Here is a 17,342-nt window from a genome sequence, read left to right on the forward strand (position 1 = left end):
AAATATCAAGGTATAAAAGTACTAAAATTCTTGGGAATTGGTGCAAATGTTTGTGCATTTTCATCTTTGTGCAGTATGTGAAAGCTGTCTTTGGAAACCCAACTGTCAATCATATTATATTCAAATTAAACGAAGTAAAGTCTTTTGCCTGTTTTGATGAAAGGTCACAGACCCGAACTGTTAACTCTGCTGCTCGCTCCACAGATGCTGCCTGACCTGCTGAGTATTTCCAGCACTTTCTGTTTTTATTTCAGATTTCCAGCATCTGCAGTATTTTGCTTTTATTTTGGCAACTGTTAGATTGGATGTGAGGATGGAAGCTAAGCTTGAGGACAGTGGTATGATGGGGTTACAAATCTCTAGACATAGGGTGAGGTGGCAGTCAGGGAGATTGGTGAGAAGTGAGGGCAGTGACATGCAGATGTTGGGATAAGCTTTAGTTTTACTGACGGAAGTTATGGCTCACACAGCTGTCGCTATCAAAAAGGATTCAAAGAGGTAGGGCTGAGCGATGTTTGTGGAAGCTGCTGTGCTGCCAGATGATACTGGGGCAAGATGAAAAGGAGGGGCCCAAGGATGAAGTTCTAAGGTACATCAGAAGTTACCATATAGTCACACAAGAAGTCATCATTAGAGGTGATGCAATACCTAAAGGTGACCAGTAGGAGGGGAACCATGAGACAATTGTGTCTTGAAAGTGAAAGAAACGCACAAGGATGAAGTGGTAACTGCATCAAGGGCAGCAGAGAGGTTAAGGAGGACCAGTCACATTCTCACAGAATATCATTTTGGGACACTATTGTGGCCTGGTTGGACGTCTGATTGGAAAGTATTGAACGGAGGAGTTTGTAACATAACTGAGGCAAAGATACTAAAGTTCTTGTTAATTTTAATGATCTGATGCCAATATCTATAAAAGAGCAGGATGTTCTTCTGGTTTCCCTTAACAGTTTTCCTGTCTCAACCAGTATCAAAATAGGTTAACATGTTCATTCATCTCATGGTTGCCTTGGAAGTTACAGGTATGTTTGTTTACTATAGCCACTGTATTTCAAAGGTGATTGAGTGTACAGAGCACTTTGAGATGTTTGCAAGACATTAAGGTGTTAAACGTCTTTTTCTTCTGGTCATACTGCTCTGTGCCAATAAGACTATAATATTTAGCAAGTACCTTTTATTTAAACCTGTTTTAAGTAGTGCACATGCTTTCGTAACTACTTCAATTTGCTTTAATTGCTGTGTTGCTGTTCTACACTTATTGTATCCTGGTACTGTAACATCTAACAGTGCTTCACGCACTATTAAACATCTTCAGATAAGCTGTTTATTCTGTTGTACTGTGTTTTTAAATTACAAAAAGTACATCTATTGTAGTTTCTCCATAACACGAATGTATCACATGAGTAATTTCTGCCAGCAAATTCACAGATTCAGTGGCCTAGACTTCTGATTGGTACATTGATGGTAACCCACTTAAAATGAATGAGTTATTGCTGGCATCACAATTGGAAAATCTAGGCAATTGTGTCAACATTTTTGATATTTTAAAGATTCATTGAAGTGTCCAAAAGTAAAGGACATTATAATTTCAGTAAATGGGACTCCCTTGGATAATGATTATGCAGTGTCCTATTTAGGACTTCTGACTCATTTGTGCTTCAGCTTTACTGGGAAACTTCCCACAAGAAGGCCTAAGGCCTTTGTTTCAGTGGCTGTTGTTTCAGGTGATGGGGAAGTGATAAAGTGCCTGATGTTTTACCTTGTCAAATGCTTACAGATATAGAATACTGGGGTTGAATGTTGCTCGTTTTGAAATTTAACTGTGTTGTATCTTTTCAGAATAATTTCCTGCTAATACTTATTAACCATTTTTTTCCTTTGCTAATTTCTTTCCTTTATTTATTTCTTGGATTCATTAACTCCTTTATGGTGTTCATAATTCCGTAGGTGGTGGTTTCAAACGACCATTATTCATATAAGTATCAACCGCAAATGACAGCAGGTGTGAGAAGTTCAGGTATCGGCACATCAGCTCAGATGCTGGCTTTGTGAGCTCAACAATTGAAATTGGTATTTTTTTCTTAACAATTTAGTGAATAGTAAAACTATAATCATGAGAATTTCTTTTAACCGCACCAATTACTCTTAACATACTATTATTAGTGTGTTTGGTTTGCTTTGTACAGCAAGCCAACATACAGACTATTTACTATAACTATTCCATTCTTATTACAGCACGTGCTTATCTACAAGAAGAATAGAGCAACTATTGGCTTCCGTGTGTCACTATTTCAGTAATTCACTCGAAGATTTGAAAAGTAGATTGTGAAAACGAACATTGAACTTTAGAATCCTGAAACTGAAGAATGAAAGCATAAAAGAATGACCAAAAGTAAGGACTGGAAACTGTGACTAAAATATGTGAGTAATTTTTGTTGTGAACATTAGCTTTGTTTAAAGTCTCAATATTTTTATTTATCACTAATTGAAGAAGAAAAATATTTGGCTGCAAAAGGAGTCTAGTCTTTTTGAGGAAAGTATTATTGGGAGCAGTCAGTCCCTATTTGTGAAAATAACTCATCTGAAATTCCTTAGTGCAACTTGCAGTTCATGTTTCCAGGTCAGAGGATTGAGCAGACAGGCATCAAATTTCCCAAAGCATCCAATTTATATGTCTTTTAAGCAATGCTAGGCTCTCTGATCTTTCAATACTCAGGCCGCTTAGTAATCATTTTTCTGGAGACGTCACAAGAGAGGGCATGCAATTGTTGGTAAAATGGCCTTATTTGGTTTTATCAAATTTACATTAGTGTACCCCCTATAGCGGGCTAGCTTTGGTTAATTGGTGGAACACACACACTCCTGAAACTGAAGATCTTGGGTTCAAGCCCCATTCCAGAGTGTTGAGCACATAATCTGTGTTGAGACTTCAATGCAGTAATAAGGCAGGACTGCACTGTTGGAGGTGCTGACCTTTGGTTGACGTGCTCTCTCAGATTTAAAGGATCTGATGACACTTTTTGAACAGGAGCAGGGGCGGTCTCGTGTCTCATTCATATCTCTGAAAGCACAGAAATGCTATCATTTATCTTGATGCTTTTTGTGCGACTTTGTGGAAACCAAATTGGTTGCTATGTTTTACCACAATACGATAGTGACCACATTTCAAAACACTTCAATAACTATGAAGCACTTGGATGCCCCGATGTTGTGATAGGCACAGTATAAATGCAAGTTTGTTCTTTCTGTACAGACAGTGGAACAGTAGATCTACAATTATTTCAGATCTTGCTGGATAAGAATAGCTTATTGTTCCTGCCAGTTGTTTGTGACCATGGTAACCCAAAAAAAAAATGCAGATTCAAGATGATGTAGGTGCTGCCCCTATTTCATCTGATTCATGAGGCAAGCTCAATGGTGTCTGTCCTGGAGAAGTTCTTGGGGCGCATTTTGAATGGTCCTTGTTAATTCCTCACTGGTGGTGATTGAGATAGACTTGATACATCCTTGCATTGGGGATCTTGGAACGGGCCAATCAGCATGGGCAGAGAGACTCCTTGGAAAACAAAAGGCCTCTCCCATGACGCTCGATCCATGTGCAGTAATGTCCAGGTTCATTCTCCCCTTAACTTCCTGACCATTTTTATCCTTTGCAGCGAGGCACTTGGCAGAGGCTAACTATCTCCCAGATGGAAAGAGGCATTGCCTTCATTGGCAACTAATGTATGCATATTGGGATTCATATTTAAGCCAAGTTTATAGGTTCTTGTACTTCCATTTTATAAAGGGAACCTAGAAGAAGAATCTAGTCCTTTGTGTCTCTGTAGGGCCTAAATTTGCATCTTCAAAAGTGCCATACCCTCTTTCTATCTATTATGGCCTTGTAGACTCAAAATGTTGCATTGAAAACATCACATTTTCTTTTGGACAAGTTCCTTTTACTTCCACCGGCTCTAAATATTACTCAGACGAAATTCCACCCCAGGTGCATCAACAGCGCTTACATTTCTCCAGAGATCATGCGAGGAGCTTCTGCAGATTTTACTCCATTCCCTCATTTACATCGTGTTCTCTGTATCTGATGCAGGGAGTACAAAGCCTGGGGGAGCAAATTTCTATGGCGGAAGCATGTGCAGCTCCTTAAAGTAGCACCTCTTGTCTAAAAATTCTTGAGTTCTCCTTTTTCTTGTCTGTGTATCATGCTGAGAAATGCAATGGTTCTGTCAATAAACAGCAGGAAGGAAAGACATCTCCCCTTTTAGTAAGGGAGCCCTACAGGTCATACTCTGGCTGTGCTGAGACTGGATAAGTTAGGTAGGATATGAGGATCCTTGAGAGGGTGCAGAGGAGTTTTACCAGAATGGTTCCAGAGATGAGGGAATTTGGCTACAAGGCTCGGTTGGAGAATCTGTGGTTATATTTCTTGGAGCAAAGGAGGTTGAGGGAAGATTGAATAGAGGTGTACAAGATTATGATAGCTTTTCTTTGTGTACCTAATCTAAAGCTAGGAGACACTGATTTAAGGTTTTGGGCAAGAGGGACAGAGGGCTACCATTAAGACTTAAAAGGGGTTAAAGGCAGACAATTTATTTTGTGTCACTGTCTCACACAATGCCAGAGTACTGGAGAACAGCTAAAGTTGTACAATTGTTTAAAAAGGGAGAAAGGGATAGACTTAGTAATTACTGACCAATCAGCCTAACTTCAGTGGTGGGAAAACTATTGGAAATTTTCTGAGGGACAGGTTAAATAAGTAGACATGCCAAGCTCAGATATGAAAGTCGGGGCTATCTGGCAAGAGCAAGTGGAGTGTTTGCACTCAAATTCGCCTCCAGGTTGGGGAGGATATTAAGGACTGAAATTGGAAATGGAATGATAGGTAATCTTTAAGGAAGAGATGTCTCAGGGACAGGTGAAGTACATTCCAACAAGAGGGAAAGTCCGTGATCCTTGGAGGATGACGGAGGTAAGAGAATATGAGGAAACAAAAGAAGGGGGTGCATTTTGCATGTCGGGTGAATTCTTCAAGTGAGAGCCAGGCCAAATATAATAATTTGAGAGGTGAAGTGAAGAGGAAAATCAGACTGGCAAAGAGAGAATGTGAGGATAGAATGCCAGTTAACATAAAAGGGAACCCAAAAATCATCATCTGGCATGTAACTAGTTAGTGGCTAGTAAGAGTTGGGGTGGGCCTACTCGGGACAAAGAGGTGCAGGGCAAGGCTAGAATACTTAATGAGTACTTTGTATCTGTGTTTATTAAGGAAGACAATGCTGACAAAATATCGGTAGGAGTAGAGATGGTAAAGGTAATGGATGAGGTTGCCACACTATAGGAAGGATGTGATTGCACTGGAGAGGGTGCAGATGAGATTTACCAGGGTGTTGTCTGGGGTGGAGCATTTCAGCTATGAAGAGAGACTGGATAGAAACATAGAAACATAAACATAGAAACCTAGAAAATAGGAGCTGGAGTAGGCCATTTGGCCCTTCAAGCCTGCTCTGCCATTCGTTATGATCATGGCTGATCATCCAACTCAGTAACCTGTTCCTGCTTTCCCCCCCATATCCTTGGATCCCTTTCGTCCCAAGAGCTATATCTAACTCCTTCTTGAAAACATGCAATGATTTGGCCTCAATTGCTTTCTGTGGTAGCGAATTCCACAGGCTCACCACTCGATGTGAAGAAATTTCTGCTCATCTTAGTCCTGAAAGGCTTACCCCATATCCTTAGACTATGACCCCTGGTTCTGGACTCTCCCTCCATCAGGAACACCCTTCCTGCATCTACCCTGTCAAGTCTTGTTAGAATTTTATAGGTTTCTATGAGATTTCCCCCCTCACTCTTCTGAACTCCAGCGAATATAATCCTAACCGACTCAGTCTCTCCTCATACGTCAGTACCGCCATCCCAGGAATCAGTCTGGTAAACCTTCGCTGCACTCCCTCTATAGCAAGAACATCCTTCCTCAGATAAGGAGACCAAAACTGCACACAATATTCCAGGTGTGGCTTCACCAAGGCCCTGTGTAATTGCAGCAAGACATCCCTGCTTCTGTACTCGAATCCTCTTGCTATGAAGGCCAACATACCATTTGCCCTTTTTACTGCCTGTTACACCTGCATGCTTACCTTCAGCAACTGGTGTACGAGAACACCCAGGTCTCGTTGCATATTCCCCTCTCTCAGTTTATAGTCGTTCAGATAATCTGCCTTCCTGTTTTTGCTACCAAAATGGATAACCTCACATTTATCCACATTATACTGCATCTGCCATGCATATGCCCACTCACTGAACTTGTCCAAATCACCCTGAAGCCTCTCTGCATCCTCCTCACAACTCACCTTCCCATCTGTGTCATCTGCAGATTTGGAGATATTCCATTTAGTTCCCTCATCTAAATCATTAATATATATTGTGAATAGCTGGGGTCCTAGCACCAATCCCTGCGATATCCCACTAGTCACTGCTTGCCATTCGGAAAAGACCCGTTTATTCCTACTCTTTGTTTCCTGTCTGCCAACCAATTTACTGTCCATCGCAATACACTACCCCCAATCCCATGCTTTAATTTTACATGCCAACCTCTTATTTGGGTACTTTGTCGAAAGCCTTCTGAAAGTCCAAATAAACCACATCCACTGGCTGCCCCTCATCAACTCTACGAGTTACATTCTCGAAGAATTCTCGTAGATTTGTCAAGCATGATTTCCCTTTTGTAAATCCATGCTGACTCTGTCCAATTCTACCACTGTTCTCCAAGTGCTCTGCTATAAAATCTTTGATAATGGACTCTAGAATTTTCCCCACTACCGACGTCAGGCTGACTGGTCTATAATTCCCTGTTTTCTCTCTACCTCCCTTTATAAGTAGTGGGGTTACATTAGCTACCCTCCAATCTGTAGGAACTGTTCCAGAGTCTATAGAATCTTGGAAGATAACCACTCTTTCTAGGGCCACCTCCTTAAGTACTCTGGGATGTAGATTATCAGGCTCTGGGGATTTATTGGCCTTCAATTCCATCAATTTCCCCAACACCATTTCTCTACTAATACTGATTTCCTTCAGTTCCTCCCTCTTACTAAACTTTGTGTTCCCCAACATTTCTGGTATGATATTGTGTCTTCCTTTGTGAAGACAGAACCAAAGTATGCATTTAGTTGGTCAGCCATTTCTTTGTTCCCCATAATAAATTCATTCCCCTGTTTCTGACTGTAAGGGACCTACATTTGTCTTCACCAGTCTTTTTCTCTTCACGTACCTATAGAAACTTTTACAGTCAGTTTTTATGTTCCCCACAAGCTTGCACTCGTACTGTATTTTCCCCCCTTAATCAATCCCTTGGTCCTCCTTTGCTGAATTCTAAACTGCTCCCAATCCTCAGGTCTGTTGTTTTTTCTGGCGAGTTTGTATGCCGCTTCCTTGGATCTAATGCTATCTCTAATTTCCCTTGTAAACCATGGTTTGGCTACCTTTCCCGTTTTCCTTTTGCATCAGACCGGAATAAACAATTGTTGCAGTTCATCCATTTGCTCTTTGAATGTTTGCCATTGCCTTTCCATCGTCATCCCTTTAAGTAACGTTTCCTAATCCATCATCGCCAACTCGCTCCTCATACCTTTGTAGTTTCCTTTATTAAGATTCGGGACCCTAGTCTCAGAATCAACTACGTCACTCTCCATCTTGATGAAGAATTCTATCATATTATGGTCACTCATCCCCAAGGGGTCTCGCACAACTAGATTGTCAATTATTCCTCTCATTACACAATACCCAGTCTAGGATCGCCTGTTCTCTAGTTGGTTCCTCAACGTATTGGTCCAGAAAACCATCCCGTATACAGTCCATGAATTCCTCCTCTATGGTATTGTGACTAATTTGATTTGCCCAATCTATATGCCGATTAAAATCACCCATAATTACAGATGTTCCTTTATTGCATGCGTCTCTAATTTCCTGTTTAATGCCATTCCCAACATCACCACTACAGTTTGAGGGTCTATATACAACCCCCACTAACGTTTTTTGCCCCTTAGTGTTTCTCAGCTCTACCCATACAGATTCCACATCGTCAGAGCTAACATCCTTCCTCACTATTGCGTTAATTTCCTCTTTAACCAGCTATGCAACTCCACCACCTTTGACGTTTTGTCTGTCATTCCTAAATACTGAATACCCCTGGATGTTCATTTCCCATCCCTGGTCACCCTGCAGCCATGTCTCTGCAATCCTGACTATATCATACTCATTTACATCTATTTGCGCAATTAATTCATCTACTTTATTGCGACTGCATGAAGCCTTAAGGCTTGCCTTTTTAACATTACCTGTCCACTTCCCACTATTTTTCACTGTGGCCCTGTTTGATTCTGGCTCTTGATTGCTCTGCCTATCACTTTTCTTATTCCCCTCACTGTCTTTTGTTCTTGTCCTTGATCCCCCTCCCCTCCTCTGACTCCTTGCAAAGGTTCCCATTCCCCTGCCATTTTTGTTTAAACCCTCCCCAACCACTCTAGCAAATACTCCCCCTAGGACATCAGTCCTGGTCCTGCCCAGGTGTAACCCGTCCAGTTTGTACTGGTCCCACCTCCCCCAGAATCGGTCCCAATGTCCCAGGAATCTAAAACCCTCTTCTTCACACCATCTCTCAGCCACGTATTCATCCAATATAACTTGCTATTTCTACTCTAACTAGCACGTGGCACTGGTAGTACTCCTGAGATCACTGCCTTTTGAGGTCCTACTTTTCAACTTGCTTCCTAACTCCCTATATTCTGCTGAGGCTAGAATTGGCTAGGGTTGTTTTCCTGAGAGCAGAGAAGGCTTAAGGGGGACCTGATAGAGGTATACAAAATTATGAGTGGCATAGATAGGGGAGAGAGAGGAAGAAACTTTTCCCTTAGCAGAAGTGTCAATAACCAGGGGGCATCGATTTAAGGTAAGGGGCAGGAAATTTAGAAGGGATTTGAGGAAAAAAATTTCACCCAGAGGGTGGTTGGAATCTGGAACACACTGCCTGAAGGGGTGGGTAGAGGTAGGAACCCTTGCAACATTTGAGAAGTATTTAGATGAGCACTTGAAACGCCATAACACACAAGTGCTGGAAAATGGGATTAGAATAGATAGGCTTGATGGCTGGCCGAAGGGCCTGTTTCTATGCTGTATAGCTCTGTGACTGTAGGAAAATTGATAGACAGGATGTACTGTAAAGGCTGGCTATGCTGAGAGTGGATAAGTCACCTGGTCTGGATGGCTTGCATCCCAGGTTACTAAGGGAAGTGGGGATGGACATAATGGAAGGGCTTGATATAATCTCCCAATAGTGGCAATTGTGACACCCTTGTTCAAAGGGTGTAAGGGCAATCCTAGTAATTGTAGGCTGGTCAGTTTAACAGAAGTGGTGGGTAAGGTTTTGGGAACGATAATCAGGCGAAAAAAATCAACAGGTACTTGGAGAGATTTGAGTTAATTATAGAGAACCAGCACTGATTTGTAAAAGGAAGATCGTGTTTGACTAATCTACTTGAATCTTTTGATGAAGTAGCAGAGAAGTTTGATAAAAGAAGCACAGTGGATGTTGTCTATATAGATTTTAAGAAAGCGTTTAACAAAACACCACATAAAAGGCTGGCTAACAAAATAGGAGAGACAATGTCAGCTTGAATAAAAAAAGAATTGGCTTAAGGATAGAAAACTTAGTTGTGTTAAATGCCTGTTTTTCAGACTGGAGGATGGTAGACAGTGGTGTTCTCCAAGGGTCAGAGCTAGGACCACTGCATTTTTTGGGTATATATGTGAATGACTTGGATATTGGAAAACAAATTAAAATGTCAAAATGTGCCAATGATAACATACTTGGCGATATGGCGAACAGTGAGCATGGTACCAATCGACTGCCACAAGACATAGATAGGCAAGCAGAACGGGTGGAGAAGTGGCAAATGGAATTTAAATGTGAGATGATGCATTTTGGCAGAAAGGATTGGGAGAGGCAACATATATACTTAATAGCACAATTCTAAAGAGTGTGCAGGGACGGAGGGACCTGGGGGTTCATATAGTTCTTTGAAGGTAGCAGGACATATTGAGGTAGGATATGAGGGCCCTTGAGAGGGTGTGGAGGAGTTTTACCAGAATGGTTCCAAGGTTTTAACAGCAATGTGGTTGACTCTTAAATGTCCTCTGAAATGGCCTAGCACACCATTCAGTTGTATCAAACTGCTATGAAGGCGAAGAAAAGGATTGAAACTGGCCGGACCACCCGGCATCGACCTAGGCACTGGAAATGACAACGGCAAACCCAGCCCTATCAACCCTGCAAAGTCCTCCTTACTAACATTTGGGGGCTTGTGCCAAAATTGGGAGTGCTGTCCCACAGACTATTCGAGCAACAGCCTGACATGTCATACTCACAGAATCACTACCTTACAAACAATGTCCCAGACACCACCATCACTATCCCTGGGTATGTCCTGTCCCACCGGCAAGACATACTCACTAGAGATGGCAGCACAGTGGTATACAGTAGGAAGGGAGTTTCCCTGGAAGTCCTCAAATTGACTCTGGACCCCATGAAGTCTCATGGCATCAGGTCAAACATGGGCAAGGAAATCTGCTGATTATCACCAACTGCCCTACCCTGAGCTGATGAATCAGTGCATCCCCTTGTTGAACGCCAGTTGGAAGAAGCACTGAGGGTGGCAAGGGCACAGAATGTACTCTGGGTGGGGGACTTCAATTTCCATCACTAAAAGTGACTCCATAGAACCACTACTGATCGAGTGGCCGAGTCCTAATGGACATAGCTGCTCGACTGGGTCTGCAGCAGGTGGTGAGGGAACCAACAAGACATAAAAACCTACTTGACTTAATCCTCACCAATCTGCCTGTCGTAGATGCATCTGTCCATAACTGTATTGGTCGGAGTGACCACCCCACAGTCCTTGTGGAGATGAAATCCTGTCTTCACATTGAGGAAACCCAACATCATGTTATGTGGCACTACCACCGTGCTAAATGGGATAGATTCCAAACAGATCTAGCAACTCAAAACAGGGCATCCATGAGGCGCTTTGGGCCATCAGCAGCAACAATCTGTAACCTCATGGCCCAGCCTATCCCTCACTCTACCATTGCCTTCAAGCCGGGGGACGAACCCTGGTTCAATGAAGAGTGCAGGAGTGCATGCCAAGAGCAGCACCAGGCATACCTACAAATGAGCTGTCAGCCTGGTGAAGCTACAATGCAGGACTACTTACATGCCAAACAGAAGAAGCAGCATGCGATAGACAGGGCTAAGTGATCCCACAACCAACAGGTCAGATCTAAGCTTTGCAGTCCTGCCACATCCAGTCGTAAATGGTGGTGGACAATTAAACAACTGACAGGAGGAGGAAGCTCCAGTTAAGTTTCTGGTCAATGGCCTGAATGACCATCTCCAACAAGAGAGAATCCAACCATCTCCCCTTGACATTCAATGGCATTACCATTGCTGAATCCCCACTATCAACATCCTGGAGGTTGCCATTGACCAGAAACTGAACTGGACCAGCCCTATAAGTACTGTGGCTACAAGAGCAGGACAGAGGCTGGGACGAGTAGCTTACCTCCTGACTGCCCAAAGCCTGTCCACCATCCGCAAGGCACAAGTCAGGAGTGTGTTGGAATACTCTGCACTTGCCTGGATGAATGCAGCTTTAATAACATTCAAGAAGCTCAACACCATCCAGGACAAAGCCCCCCGCTTGATTGGTACCCCATCCATCACCTTCAACATTCACTCCCTCCACCACCAGTGCACAGTGGCAGCAGTGTGTACCATCTACAAGATGCACTGCAGCAACTCACCAAGGCTCCTTCAGTAGCACTTTCCAAACCCATGACCTCTACCATCTAGAAGGACAAGGGCAGCAGGTGCATGGGAACACCACCAGCTGTAAGTACCCCTCCAAGCCATAAATAATCCTGACTTGGAACTATATCGCTTTTGTTCATGTCGCTGGGTCAAAATCCTGGAACTCCCTTCCTAACAGCACTGTGGGTGTACCTACACCAGATAGACCGCAGCAGTTCAAGAAGGCAGCTCACCACCACCTTCTTATGAGCCATTAGGGATGGGCAATAAATGCTGGCCTGGCAAGTGATGCCCACATCTTGTGCAAGAATAAAAAAAAGTAATGCCCAGGATGATGATGGTGGGGGATTCAGCAATGATAATGCCGTTGAATGTCAAGGGAGATGGTTAGGTTCATCTCTTGGAGATGGTCATTGCCTGGCACTTGTGGGGTGCGAATGTTACTTGCTACTTATCAGCCCAAGCCTGAACGTTGTCCAGGTCTTGCTGCATGTGGACAAAGACTGCTACAGTATCCGAGGAATCGCGAATGGTACTGAACACTGTGCAATTATCAGCGAACATCCCATTTCTGACTTTATGAAGGAGCAAAGGTCATTGGAGCAGCTGATGGTTGGGCCTAAGATATTGCCCTGGAGAACTCCTGCAGCGATGTGCTGGGGCTGAGATGATTGGCCTCCAACAACCACAATCATCTTTTGTGCGAGGTATACTCCAAACAGTGGAAAGTTTTCCCTCTGATTTCCATTGAATTAAATTGTGCTAGGGCTCCTTGATGCCACACTCGGTCAAATGCTGCCTTGACATCTAGGGCAGTCGCTGTCGCCTCATCTCTGGAATTCAGCTCTTTTGTACATGTTTGGACCAGGCTGTAATGAGGTTAGGAGTTGAGTGGCCCTGACGGAACCCAAACTGAGCATTGGTGAGCAGGTTATTGCTTTGTAAGTATTGCTTGGTAGCACTGTCGATGACCCATTCCATTACTTTGCTGATGATTGAGAGTAGAGTGACAGGTCGCTAATTGGCTGGATTGGATTTGTTCTGCTTTTTGTGCATAGGAAATACCTGGACAAGTTTCCGCATTGTCGGGTAGATGCCTGTGTTGTAGCTGTACTGGAACAGCTTGGCCAGGGGCATGGTTAGCTCTGGAGTACAATTCTTCAGTATTATTGTTGGGATGTTGTCAGGCCTTTGCTGTATCCAGTGCCTTCAACCGTTTCTTGATGTCATGTGAGTGAATGGAATTGGCATCTGACGACCTCAGGTGGAGGCTGAGATGGATCATCCACTCCACTCTGCACTTCTGGTTGAAGATGGTTGCAAATGCTTCAGCCTTGTCTTTTGCACTGACATGCTGGACTCCCCATCATTGAGGATGGGAATGTTTGTGGAACCTCCTCCTCTTAAGTTATTTAATTGTCCACCACCATTCATGATTGGATGTGGCAGAACTGTGGAGCTTTGATCTTATCCGTTGTTTGTGGGATCACTTAGCTTCTGCTGTTTAGGACGCACAGCAATGTGGTTTACTCTTAACTGCTCTCTGAGATGGCCTAGCAAACCAGTTAGTTGTATCAAACCGCTACAGAAAAGTCGATGAAGAATAAAACTGGACGTGTCACCAGGCATCGACCTAGGCACCAGAAATGACAAAGGCACACCTGGCCCAGTCAACCTTGCCAAGTCCTCCTTACTAACCTCAGAGCACTTGTACCAAAATTGGGACAGCTGTCCCACAGACGAGTCAAGCAAAATTTTGTACATTTCAATCAGATCTCCCCTCAGCCTTCTCTGTTCCAAGGAGAACAACCCCAGTCTATCCAATCGTTCCTCATAGCTGCACCTTTTCCAGTCCTGGCAACATCCTCGTTAATCTCTTCTGTCCCCTTTATCAGCTGCACTACCCTCATCTATCTTCCTTGTTACTTCTTCAAACAATTCGATCAAGTTGGTCAAACAAGATCTTCCCTTAACAAATCTATGCTGACTATCCTTGATTAACCTGTGCCTTTCTAAGTGACAGTTTATCATATCTCTCAGAATTGATTCCAATAATTTGCCCACTACTGAGGTTAGACTGACTGGCCTTTAGTTATTCGGTCTATCCTTTGCTCCCTTTTTAAACAGAGGTACAACGTTAGGAGTTCTCCAATTCTCTGGCACCACACCTGTATCCAGTGAGGACTGGAAAATGATGGTCAGACCTTCTGCTATTTCTTCTCTCGCTTCTTTTAGAGTCATAGAGTCGTACAGCATAGAAACAGGCCCTTTGGCCCACCACGTCCATGCCGACCATAATGCCCATCTATACTAATCCCACCTTACTGCATTAATTCCATATCCCTCTATGCCTTGCTCATTCAAGTACCTGTCCAGATGCCTCTTAAATGTTGCTGCTGTTCCTGCCTCCACCACCTCCACTGGCAGCTCATTCCAGATACCCACTATTCCTTGTGTGAAAAATTTACTCCTTTGATCCCCTTTAAACCTCCTCCCTCTCACCTTAAATCTATGCCCTCTAGTTTTAGTCACCCCTACCATAGGAACCATAGGATAGACTCTGGCTATCTACCCTATCTATGTCTCTTATAATTTTATATACCTCTACCATGTCCCCTCTCAGCCTCCTTCGCTCCAAGGAAAACAGACCCAGCCTATCCAATCTCTCTTTATAACTCAAGCCCTCCAAACCAGGCAACATCCTTGAGTCTTTTCTGCACCCTTTCTAGCTTAATCACACCTTTCCTGTAGTGCGGCGACCAGAACTGCACACAGTACTCCAAATGCGGCCTAACCAACGTCATGTACAACTGTAACATGACGTCCCAACTCTTGTACTCAATGCCTCGGCCGATGAAGGCAAGCATGCCATACGCCTTCTTCACCACCCTGTCTACCTGTGTTGCCACTTTCAGGGAACTATGTACTTGCACCCCAAGTTGTCTCTGCTCAACAACACGCCCCAGGGCCCTGCCATTCACTGTATATATCCTGCCCTGGTTTAACTTCCCAAAATGCATCACTTCGCACTTGTCTGCGTTAAATTCCATTCCATTTATTTAACAGCCTAGGATACATTTCATCTGGCCCTGGTGATTTATCAACTTTCAAGGATGGTAATCCCATTAATACTTCCCCTCTCCCTATGTTTATCACATCCAATACTTCACACTCCTGCTCCTTAACTACAATATCTGCATCGTCCCCCTCTTTTGTGAAGACAGGTGCAAAGTATTCATTAAGAACCATACCAACATATTCTGCCCCTACACATAGATTACCTTTTTGGTCTTTTATGGGCCCTGCACTCTCCTTAGTTATGCTCTTATTTCTAATGTATTGATGAAACATTTTTGGGTTCACCTTGATTTTGCTTGCCAATATTCTTTCATGCCCTCTCTTTGCTATCCTAATTTCATTCTTGATTTCATCCCTCCGCTTTCTGTACTCCTCTCGGCTTTCGGTAGTTTTGAGTTCTCGGTGTCGGACATAAGCTTTCCTTTTCTGCCTTATCTTACCCTGTGACAGTGTGACCAAATAACTTCTACTGAATGTGGCCCACCATGTAAATTGAGTTTGACCCCAACCCGCCGAGCTGAAAGGTAGCTGTTGCTCTGCTGACTGGGAGATGCAAAATTGTGGCATTACAGCGCCACAATTTGCAGAAGGGTGCAATTACAGTGTAAAACGTTTACACAGGTAGTTTCCATTATAAATGTAGCTATAGGAATTTATAATGGCTAAAAGTTGACATTAAATGTACTTGGATATGCTGTTGAAGTGCTGTAACACATAAGGATGCGGGACAAGAGCTCGAAAGTCTGATTGTGCCAGATGGCTACTTCTCAGCCAGCACGGACACGATGGGCCACATGGCCACCTTCTGTGCTGTAAATTTCTGATTCTGTGAATGCAATCATCACACTCCATTTTTGGAATTAGACTGTCCATTCACTAGATTCTGGAAAATTCACATTTTTATCCGCCTCAGGTATCCATGTTTGCATCAGAGACTTTGATAAACATCTCATTACAGAATTTTTACCACTTGCATGAAGTTGAAAGGTGTCTTTGAAATGTCACAAGGCCTGAGATCTGAGTGCCTGATGTACTACGGACCTACTGCAGGCTGCCCATAATATTCGATAATTTCAGCTGATTAACCCGCTAAAATAGGCATGGGGTTGGGCTCAGCAAATTGGGTATGTTTCAAAATGGATATATTTTTGAGGAGCACCAACTCTCCCTCAGCCAAATTCACTTGTGGCCACATTGTTTACTGCTTTGTTGAGGATATTTGTAGAAAGCATTTTTCTTCATGATAGAGGTTTACAAAGTTATGAGCGGCATGGACAGAGTGGATAGTCAGAAGCTTTTTCCCAGGGTGGAAGAGTCAGTTACTAGGGGACATAGGTTTAAGGGTCGAGAGGCAAAGTTTAGAGGGGATGTGCGAGGCAAGTTTTTTACACAGAGGGTGGTCAGTGCCTGGAACTTGCTGCCAGGGGAGGTGGTGGAAGCAGATACGATAGCGACGTTTAAGAGACATCTTGACAAATACATGAATAGGAAGGGAATAGAGGGATATGGGCCCCGGAAGTGCAGAAGGTGTTAGTTTAGGCAGGCATCAAGATTGGCGCAGGAGTGGAGGGCCGAATGGCCTGTTCCTGCGCTGTACTGTTCTTTGTTCTTTAGAAAGTTCTGAATAAGAGGGGGCTGTGAGGAAGATCTTTTTTACGCAGCAAGAGCTAATGATCTGGAATTTGCTGCTTACTAGGGTGGAAGTGGAGACAATTGATGATTTCAAAAGGAAATTGGATGGGCACTTGAGGGAAATAAACCTGCAGGGATACAGGGATAGAGTTGAGGTATGGGACTGACTGGTTTGCTCTGCAGAGAGCCGGCATTGACTCTGGGCTGAATGGCCTCCTTCTGTGCCTTTATGACACTATCAGTGAGACCTGCACTTACTTATGTGTTCATAGAGTTATATAGCACAGAAACAGGCCCATCGTATCTGTGCCGGCCATCAAGCACCTATCTATTCTAATCCCATTTTCCAGCACCTGGCCCGTAGCCTTGTATGCTATGGTGTTTCAAGTGCTTATCTAAATACTACTTAAATGTTGTGAGGGTTCCTGCCTCTACCACCTCTTCAGGCAGTGTGTTCCAGATTCCAACCACCCTCTGGGTGAATTTTTTTTTCCTCAAATCCCCTCTAAACCTTCTGCCCCTTACCTTAAATCTATACCCCCTGGTTATTGACACCTCCTGTAAGGGAAAAAGTTTCTTCCTATCTATGCTGCTCATAATTTTGTATACCTCAATCAGGTCCCCTCTCAGCCTTCTGTGCTCTAAGGAAAACAACCCTAGCCTATCCAGTCACTCTTCATAGCTGAAATGCTCCAGCCCAGGCAACATCCTGGTGAATCTCCTCTGCACCATCTCCAGTGCAATCACATCCTTCCTATAGTACGGTAACCAGAACTGT

At 43.5% G+C, this 17,342-nt stretch overlaps 1 protein-coding gene across 3 annotated transcripts in view; it reads left to right on the forward strand.

Moving 5' to 3' along the window:
- Positions 1-17,342, forward strand: part of cdk17 (cyclin dependent kinase 17) — a 324,668-nt gene that overhangs the window by 121,655 nt on the left and 185,671 nt on the right. For 2 of the 3 annotated variants that reach the window (XM_068058765.1, XM_068058767.1), the window contains exon 2: positions 2,236-2,421. The gene's annotated coding sequence lies outside the window, so the exon portion shown is untranslated. The remainder of the gene's footprint in view (positions 1-2,235; positions 2,422-17,342) is intronic. The other variant, XM_068058766.1, reaches the window with a different exon arrangement.

The sequence above is a fragment of the Heterodontus francisci genome, chromosome 27 (genome assembly GCF_036365525.1).
Source record: "Heterodontus francisci isolate sHetFra1 chromosome 27, sHetFra1.hap1, whole genome shotgun sequence".
Taxonomy (NCBI): domain Eukaryota; kingdom Metazoa; phylum Chordata; class Chondrichthyes; order Heterodontiformes; family Heterodontidae; genus Heterodontus; species Heterodontus francisci.